The sequence below is a fragment of the Amblyomma maculatum genome, chromosome 11 (genome assembly GCF_055883805.1).
Source record: "Amblyomma maculatum isolate TAMU_Amacu chromosome 11, ASM5588380v1, whole genome shotgun sequence".
Lineage (NCBI taxonomy): Eukaryota > Metazoa > Arthropoda > Arachnida > Ixodida > Ixodidae > Amblyomma > Amblyomma maculatum.
In genome coordinates, this window is record NC_139354.1 from 49,203,501 (window position 1) to 49,210,681 (window position 7,181).

Genomic DNA, 7,181 nt, shown 5'->3' on the forward strand with positions numbered 1-7,181 from the left:
GAGCAGTTTAGGCTGACGGCGTCAAGCGGTTCCTTGAAGTGCGCAAGTCATGAACAGGCACCGGAGTGCAGGTCATGGGCCAAACAGTTCGTGACACGCCGGCAGCTTCCAGCAAGGCAAAGTGAGAAATATTTTCTACTTGGAGACATTTCGAGGCATTTAAGCAGTTTAGCTCAGCACCCTGACTGGCGCGGTTGGCAAGGAAAGGTCTATGTCCTCGGCCATAGCGCAACAAATCTTTCTACGGGAGCCGCGAGCGTATTGTGAGCAGTGTAATGTATGTGTGTTTTCCTACGCATCATTTGTATACTTTATATATACCGCATGCTACATTGTTCTACCTACATATTGTTTCTTGCCCTTTGTAATCTTTTGTTACTTTGTGTAATGACACGACGGCTGACGTTTTACTTGTCTTGTATGCACCAAATTGACAGATCGGTTTTGCATTCATACGAAGCTGAAAATGTTCATTTCAAATAGCACTTGGCGTCTTTTCTGCATTTATGCTCTTTGGCAAAGGCCGTGATGCAGCTGCATTGATGGCCAGCCAATAGCAATTGTAACCCAATTTTATTTTCTGATGCTGAATATAAATGGCAAAAAAATATCACCGTACAGGGCACAAATAATGCGCCCAAAGTGCGTGGAAGAACGGTAGCGCTTGATTGCATTCAAGGCGCAGCGAATAACGGCTTTCAAACCCCGCGCATAAACTTAAAGCGGATGCGTGTCAAGCACTGGCCGCTTGACGCGCTGCAGTCAATTGGGCCGCTGGGCCCCATGGTAGTGTCCGCTCATTACCCAATCCTTTCTCTATGCTCAAGCATCCCTGTTTGCCCCAAATGGCCTTGTCATCACTATGTGAAAATATTGGCAGGCCTCAGTAATTCGCGCCAAAAAACAGTCTCTATGCCGTGGATTTCGCTTCCAAATGCTGCCAGTGCGGGCGATACCTACTTTCCTTGTCGCAAATTCCTGGTTAAAAAGTATACGTCTTTGACGAAAGAAGAATCATTATTGTTGCCATCGGATATCCTTCGAGCCATAGGGCCAACTTCTATTTTCCTCAATTTTAGTATAATATATAGCAATTTCGTTAGACTTCAGCGTGTCGCCCGTCATGTTAGTACCTACAAAATATAAATGCTTTTCCCGAAAATTACTGCTTTATCGCGTGAGTCTGACTTCTATGACAGCGGCCCTTTCTTATTCTTCTCTCTGTTCTTTATTATCCTGCAGTATGCTCCTTGGGTATCTCACGACCCATTTTGAAATTGATAAATGGAGTCTAAAAAAATAAACTGAAAAAACAAAATTGTTATGATGAAAGTAGCGGACCACAAAGAAAGAAGATTTTAAAGCTGTTTTTTAATAGCTTCACATCTTCCTCCAGCCAAGTCGCTGACATGCGAATAATTTCCAGGTTGAATCCACTGGTAGACTGCACGCTTCTCGCTGAATGCTGGCCATGGAAGCTCTCCTGGATGCTTGGGGACTCTGAAAATGCAGTTCCATGCTTGCAGTTAACCAGAAAGAAAGTAGTGCGTTGGTATCGCGGAAAGGTTACTTATGAACAAGTCACGCAGGAAGCCACATAGTTTGAGGACACAATCATACGTATGCGCTACTATGAAATGAGTTCGTTTGATATGTTAAGGCCTTTTCATTGCACAGTAGAAAGTAATTGATTTCAATTTGAATGTGTAGGATCATCTCATTTCATAGTACGTAAACCTGTGCGAACATTTTGAAACTTTAGAAAGCACTCATTATTATAACGAAAAAGTGATGTCCACCAAAAGGTAAGTTTTGCAAGATACCTTTCTGACGCATTTTGTACTTCTGCTACGGCTCTCTAACGCAGACCTCAACGTCCATATTGAGTCCATGTCAAAGAAGCTATCCACTCAGTACACCGCAAAATAATCTATCTAGTATTGTTGCAGCATTATGTTGAATCACTACGAATTAAGCAAAGTTCGCACCGCCGAAAACCCGACCGCTCGGGCGGACCCAATCTTGCGGTCACTGGATAGTGCACAAATTCGGGGAAGCTCTTTTGTAATTTTTGGGCAGATAGAAAAGTGTTTTAATCTGACTCTCAGCATTCTATTGCCGAGCTTGTTTAAACGTTGCCATACAGCTGTTAAGCTCTGTACAACAAAAAGATCAATGAAACGGCAAATGGTAGGTGTAACATTTATATAGACCGATGGTGTAGTGCGAAGGAAGGATACCCGATGATCGCTACGGATAGCAAATTTGATTCCAAGTATAGGAAAGCGTAGGAGGGGCGTCAGAAAGTTAGGTACGCGAATGAGGTCAAGTTCGCAGTGGTCAAGTGGACGAAGTTAGCTTAGAATCTGTTTAGTTTGAGTAACATGTTAGAGGCCTTCAGCCTGATGCTGTCTTTGCAAGCATAATCGTTACGGAAGCGAATTAAGCTTCTTGGCCCTTTTTGTAGTTACGACTGAGGTACGCGTAAGTCGCCCATGCCGAGCGTTATAATCCTGAGCCGAAGAGATACGCATACAGACAAATAAACATTCGCTGACATATTGGTTCTCGAAAAGACGCAAGTAAGGAACCTTATAACACTAGGCCTTCATATTTTCTCCATTAATATGTATGCTTCAAACTGCCTTTGAAAAAAATTGCATTAGCTCTCGCGGCCCTGTTAGTAAAACGCTCGACGACATACAACCTTTTTTTGTATCCGGGAGATCTCAGAAATAGCTCGTGCCCCGGAAATTAAAAGCTTTAACAAACAGATGTACTTGCTTCCTTCTCTTTCGTTGCCATAACGGCATATTCTGTGGCTTTCGGACGGCTAGCCAGTGAAAGCGGAAAAATATCCCCGCTGCACTTAAAGCGCTTTTATAGAAGCGGACATTAGTCCATGCGCATTGCGAAAGCCATTCTAGGGGGCGCTTTGCTTGAGCCTTAATGGTGTTTTATTCATCAATATTGAGATATTGAGGCAGGTAATCCTGATTTTACATTAATCATGTTTAATTTCTTCATGCCAATAAAGGTTATTGCAACAAAAGTTAGAAAAATTTACGCGCGAAATAAAAATGTTCTCGTTAACGTTTAAAGGGGGGTTTCGTTTTTAATAAAACTTCGTTTGCACTCCCGTGAAAGAAATTGGGTTTAGAGAGGCGTACTCTGAATACTTTTTTATTCCAACCGGAATAAATTCTGTTACTTTGCCGTTCAGGTGAAGACGCACCGCTGAGTTAGTTTTCACCCGATGAGTCTCGGCCATGTAAGGCTAGCACGCCGTCGAGAACTATCTTTGGCGAGTTTGAGATATAAAGCAGAACCAACGTTATGACGCCCGGTATAGAAGCTGGACACAGAGTACGGCTTATAATGCACGGAAACCTCTGAGGTGTGTAAAAGTACCTAGTCACGCCTCTTTTCAATAACTGCATGCTCTCAAGAAAACGGGAAAGCCCTGACGACTCTGACCTTCTGCATCATGCATGCATGACAAAGCAATTATTACAAAGTAAACAAAAATCTATTGCATAAAAACTTAGCAGCACAGCAATCTCTGGAATACCGACTCTCATTCCTACATCACAACATGTACCTCTCAGTTATCTATACTATCCACCTCTACAATGACCGTCGCTCTTAGCCACGTCGATATACATTAGGCATAGTAATACACATCACACTGTGGGTGATCGTTGGCTCCAGATATTAATTCACGGGATGCAACCAATTGCATGCATGACAAAGTAATTATTACAATGTAAACAAAAATCAATCGTATAAAAACTTAACAGCACAGCAACCTCTGGAATACCGACTCTCATACCTACATCACAGCATGTACCTCTCAGTTATCTATACTATCCACCTCTACAATGACCGTCGCTCTTAGCCACGTCTATATACATCAGGCATAGGAATACACATCACACTGTGGGTGATCGTTGGCTCCAGATATTAATTCACGGGATGCAACCAATTGCTTCAAGATGTGTAAAAGTGCTCCAAGAAACGTATTTCCTGCTGGAAATTATTTGAGAAAGAACAGTGAATATTCCTAATACCAGTTCTGCTGCAAAAAAAAGTATTTCTTAAAATACCGCCTTCAGTCTTACATCCAGCCAGTGTGACATGTGTGTTGAACTTGGCACTGTATATAAGATGCCGACTTTTGTGAGGTGTCATGCTGTCATCGAGATTTTCAAGTCAAATAACGCAACTTACCCAGTTCTGGCGAAAGACACAAGCATCGGTCCTTATCTGTGTATTTCTCGGGGTCCAAAAATGGGCCCCCCATGTAGTATGGAATGTCACTTGTGTGAGGCACGCCGAGGAACTCGGGGAACTCATATTTTTCGGAACGATGGCCAAAGACGAAGCCGTACACCTTACCACCGCCTGCAGAATGCTTCTCGCTGAATGCCCTTCTAGGGCACTTGAAGAAGAGGTCTCCCGTATAATCAATCAGCGCCTTCCTGAGAGCCAGTTTACCCTTAGGTGCCGCTTTTTCTATGTACGCCCGGCCAGTGTGGGCTATACTGTCAAAGCTCCAGACGTACACAACTGTTTCAACCGTTTTTCTAACAGCTGCCTCATCAACGTGAGACAGGTCCTGCTCCAGCAACCTCGGGTCGGGCAGCAAAATAGCTGCGAATGCTCCTTGGCCGGGAGTCACGCTGATGAGCGCATCCACTGCAGCGTAGTCTTTCTTCGGAATAGCCCGAGATGGAAGTACCGGAAGAAATTCAGACTCAGATATAGGATAGAAGGTACACAGCCTGTTGTTGGCTGCTGCCTCGGCTGCCTTGTGGAGCACCTCTGCATCCTTGCTGCGCAGGCACTCCATCACGGAACTGCTGCTTAGGTCATCCTGCGGGCCAGCGCAACTCACCATCTTCGCCACTTCTTTCCCTCTCTTCGTGTTTTCAGCCGGGCTCTCTACAGGCAAGTCAAAGGAAAGTGTGCCGCTCATCATGATACCTCTTTTGAAAAGACCTTTGCTGTGCGGGGACAATATATGTGCGTGAACACTTAGGCTCCCAGCGCTCTCTCCAAATATCGTCACAAGGCGCGGGTCACCGCCGAATGCCTTAATGTTGCGCTGTATCCACTTGAAGGCCTCGTTTTGGTCCCACAGTCCCATGTTTCCTGGAGCTTCGTCGTTGCCGGCATTCAAGAACCCGAATATTCCCAGCCGGCAGTTCAGAGACACGACAACGACATCGTTCAAGGCAGCAAGCGCCGCGCCGTTGTACCAGCGCTCGTGGGAAGAGCTGAACATGTAGGCGCCACCATGGATCCAGACAATGACTGGCTTAAGGGCCCCGTCCTTCCGCGCAGCCCACACGTTTAGGTATTATAGGCAGTCTTCAGAAAGGTCCGTCGGTATAGAGAACAAGACAGGGCATCGATTCTGGATGCAAGAATGCTTAGCCTTTGCGGCGTCATATGTTCCTTTCCACGATTGAATAGGAACGGGCTTGTGGAATCGTAGATCCCCCACAGGCGGTTGCGCATAAGGTATGCCCAGGTATTCCTCCACAGACTTTCCTTCAACGCTGACAATGTTCCCAGTCAGAAGACCATGAGATATTGATACTTTGGCAGTGTGCTCAGCGGCCCATACTTGGCAAAAAAGCATGCACAGGGTGACCACTGAGGGAACCATTTTGGTTACCAGGACGCATGATGCACGCCTTGCCTGAAAAAGGAATGCAAATATGCCTTTAATAAATATGGATCGTGTCCAACATAATAATTTTGATTCGGCCACTTGTAGCGCTCCAAATATCCAACTAGCATGGAAGATGCGCTGAGCTCATTTACAATAGCAGAGAACATCACTAAAATGGCGTAAAGGCTCTAAGGATATTTTTCAAGGACCAACGTTTGGTCACAACACATGCATGATGTGAGGCTGAGACTATCGACGTACAGTTAAGTACCTAGGGCATATTACACACTGCACCATGGCATTATGCGTGAAGGCGTGCAAGGTTTATATGAACCGACTACTGATACGTTTTCCACACGTTTAATGTTAATGCTCAAGCAGGTAGACACGTTTTGAACTCGCACTCTAAGCGCGAGCTCTAGTACGTCTATAGTGTTATTCACGTCAGATATTGACATTTATGTTCCGAACCGCATTCCGTCACTTGTGTGTGGGGGTCTTATCACAAAGGAACCGTGTAAAATGTTGACGTGCGTGCGGAGCAGTGCGGCTTGTGGGCATTTAATCATGCTTCTGTATTTTGGTGGGTAATGAAGTTTGTTACTTTAACTATTATGTGCATTTTCTTTGATGCATATTACTCCCTTGTATAAATTTCATTTAAGCTGCTACCTCGCCCATAAACGGATTCAGAGCCGTCTTTATCTTGAACATGACAGCCTTGCAATATTAGTGAACTGCTTAGCCCAGGTTAATGAAACGAGTAAACGCGTCCCAAGAGGACTGTTGCATTGCTAGTCGTAAAATGGAAGGCGAGCCACCTTCCTTTTTTTATTCTAAAAACAAACAAACACCCTTTTTGACATGTGCGGTGCGGTGCTTGCCGACGCCTTGGTAGATTTCTCTCTCAATATTTCGCGTAAGGGAAGCCATCCCAATCACTTTATCAAGAAATTCGTGGCTGTCGGCGTGAAGGCAAGTAGATGCGAGCAAGGGAATATTTCATTTCCACGACTGAGAATAAGTATAAGAGCGCCAAAGACAAAAAATTCGTAACGTGCGGTCACGCGCTTTCCAGCTAAGGTAACGGCGCTATGCTCCTCCGCATTAATGTAAGACTGTCGCCATGACGCAGTTCCGTCCACAAGGACCACCTAAAGATTATCTGCTGCAGGCTTGACGCATCTGCCGCTGTCCAGAACATAAAACGTAACTGCGTCTTTAAAATTTGTGATCAAATGTGCCTTTTTCGGATACTTTCAAATAGCACTAACTGACGTTTATCTTGAAATTGAGCCGAGGGTACATAAAGCCATATGGGTCACAGTCGCTGCTGAGAGTTATTTTTATCAGTATTAAAATCCCTCAGTATCTGTTTGCGCAATCCCAGCAGCAATCCGTATTACAATACCCAGGTTGAAATACGCAACAAAGCAGCTCGAGGAGAGTAAATATTTACAGTTGGTCCATTCTCAATATAAACAATGTTATGTTCAGTTTA

At 44.6% G+C, this 7,181-nt stretch overlaps 1 pseudogene; it reads right to left on the reverse strand.

The window, feature by feature from the left end:
- Window positions 1-1,358: 1,358 nt before the first annotated feature.
- LOC146173779 (cholinesterase-like) lies at window positions 1,359-5,674 on the reverse strand (annotated as a pseudogene).
- Window positions 5,675-7,181: the final 1,507 nt, after the last annotated feature.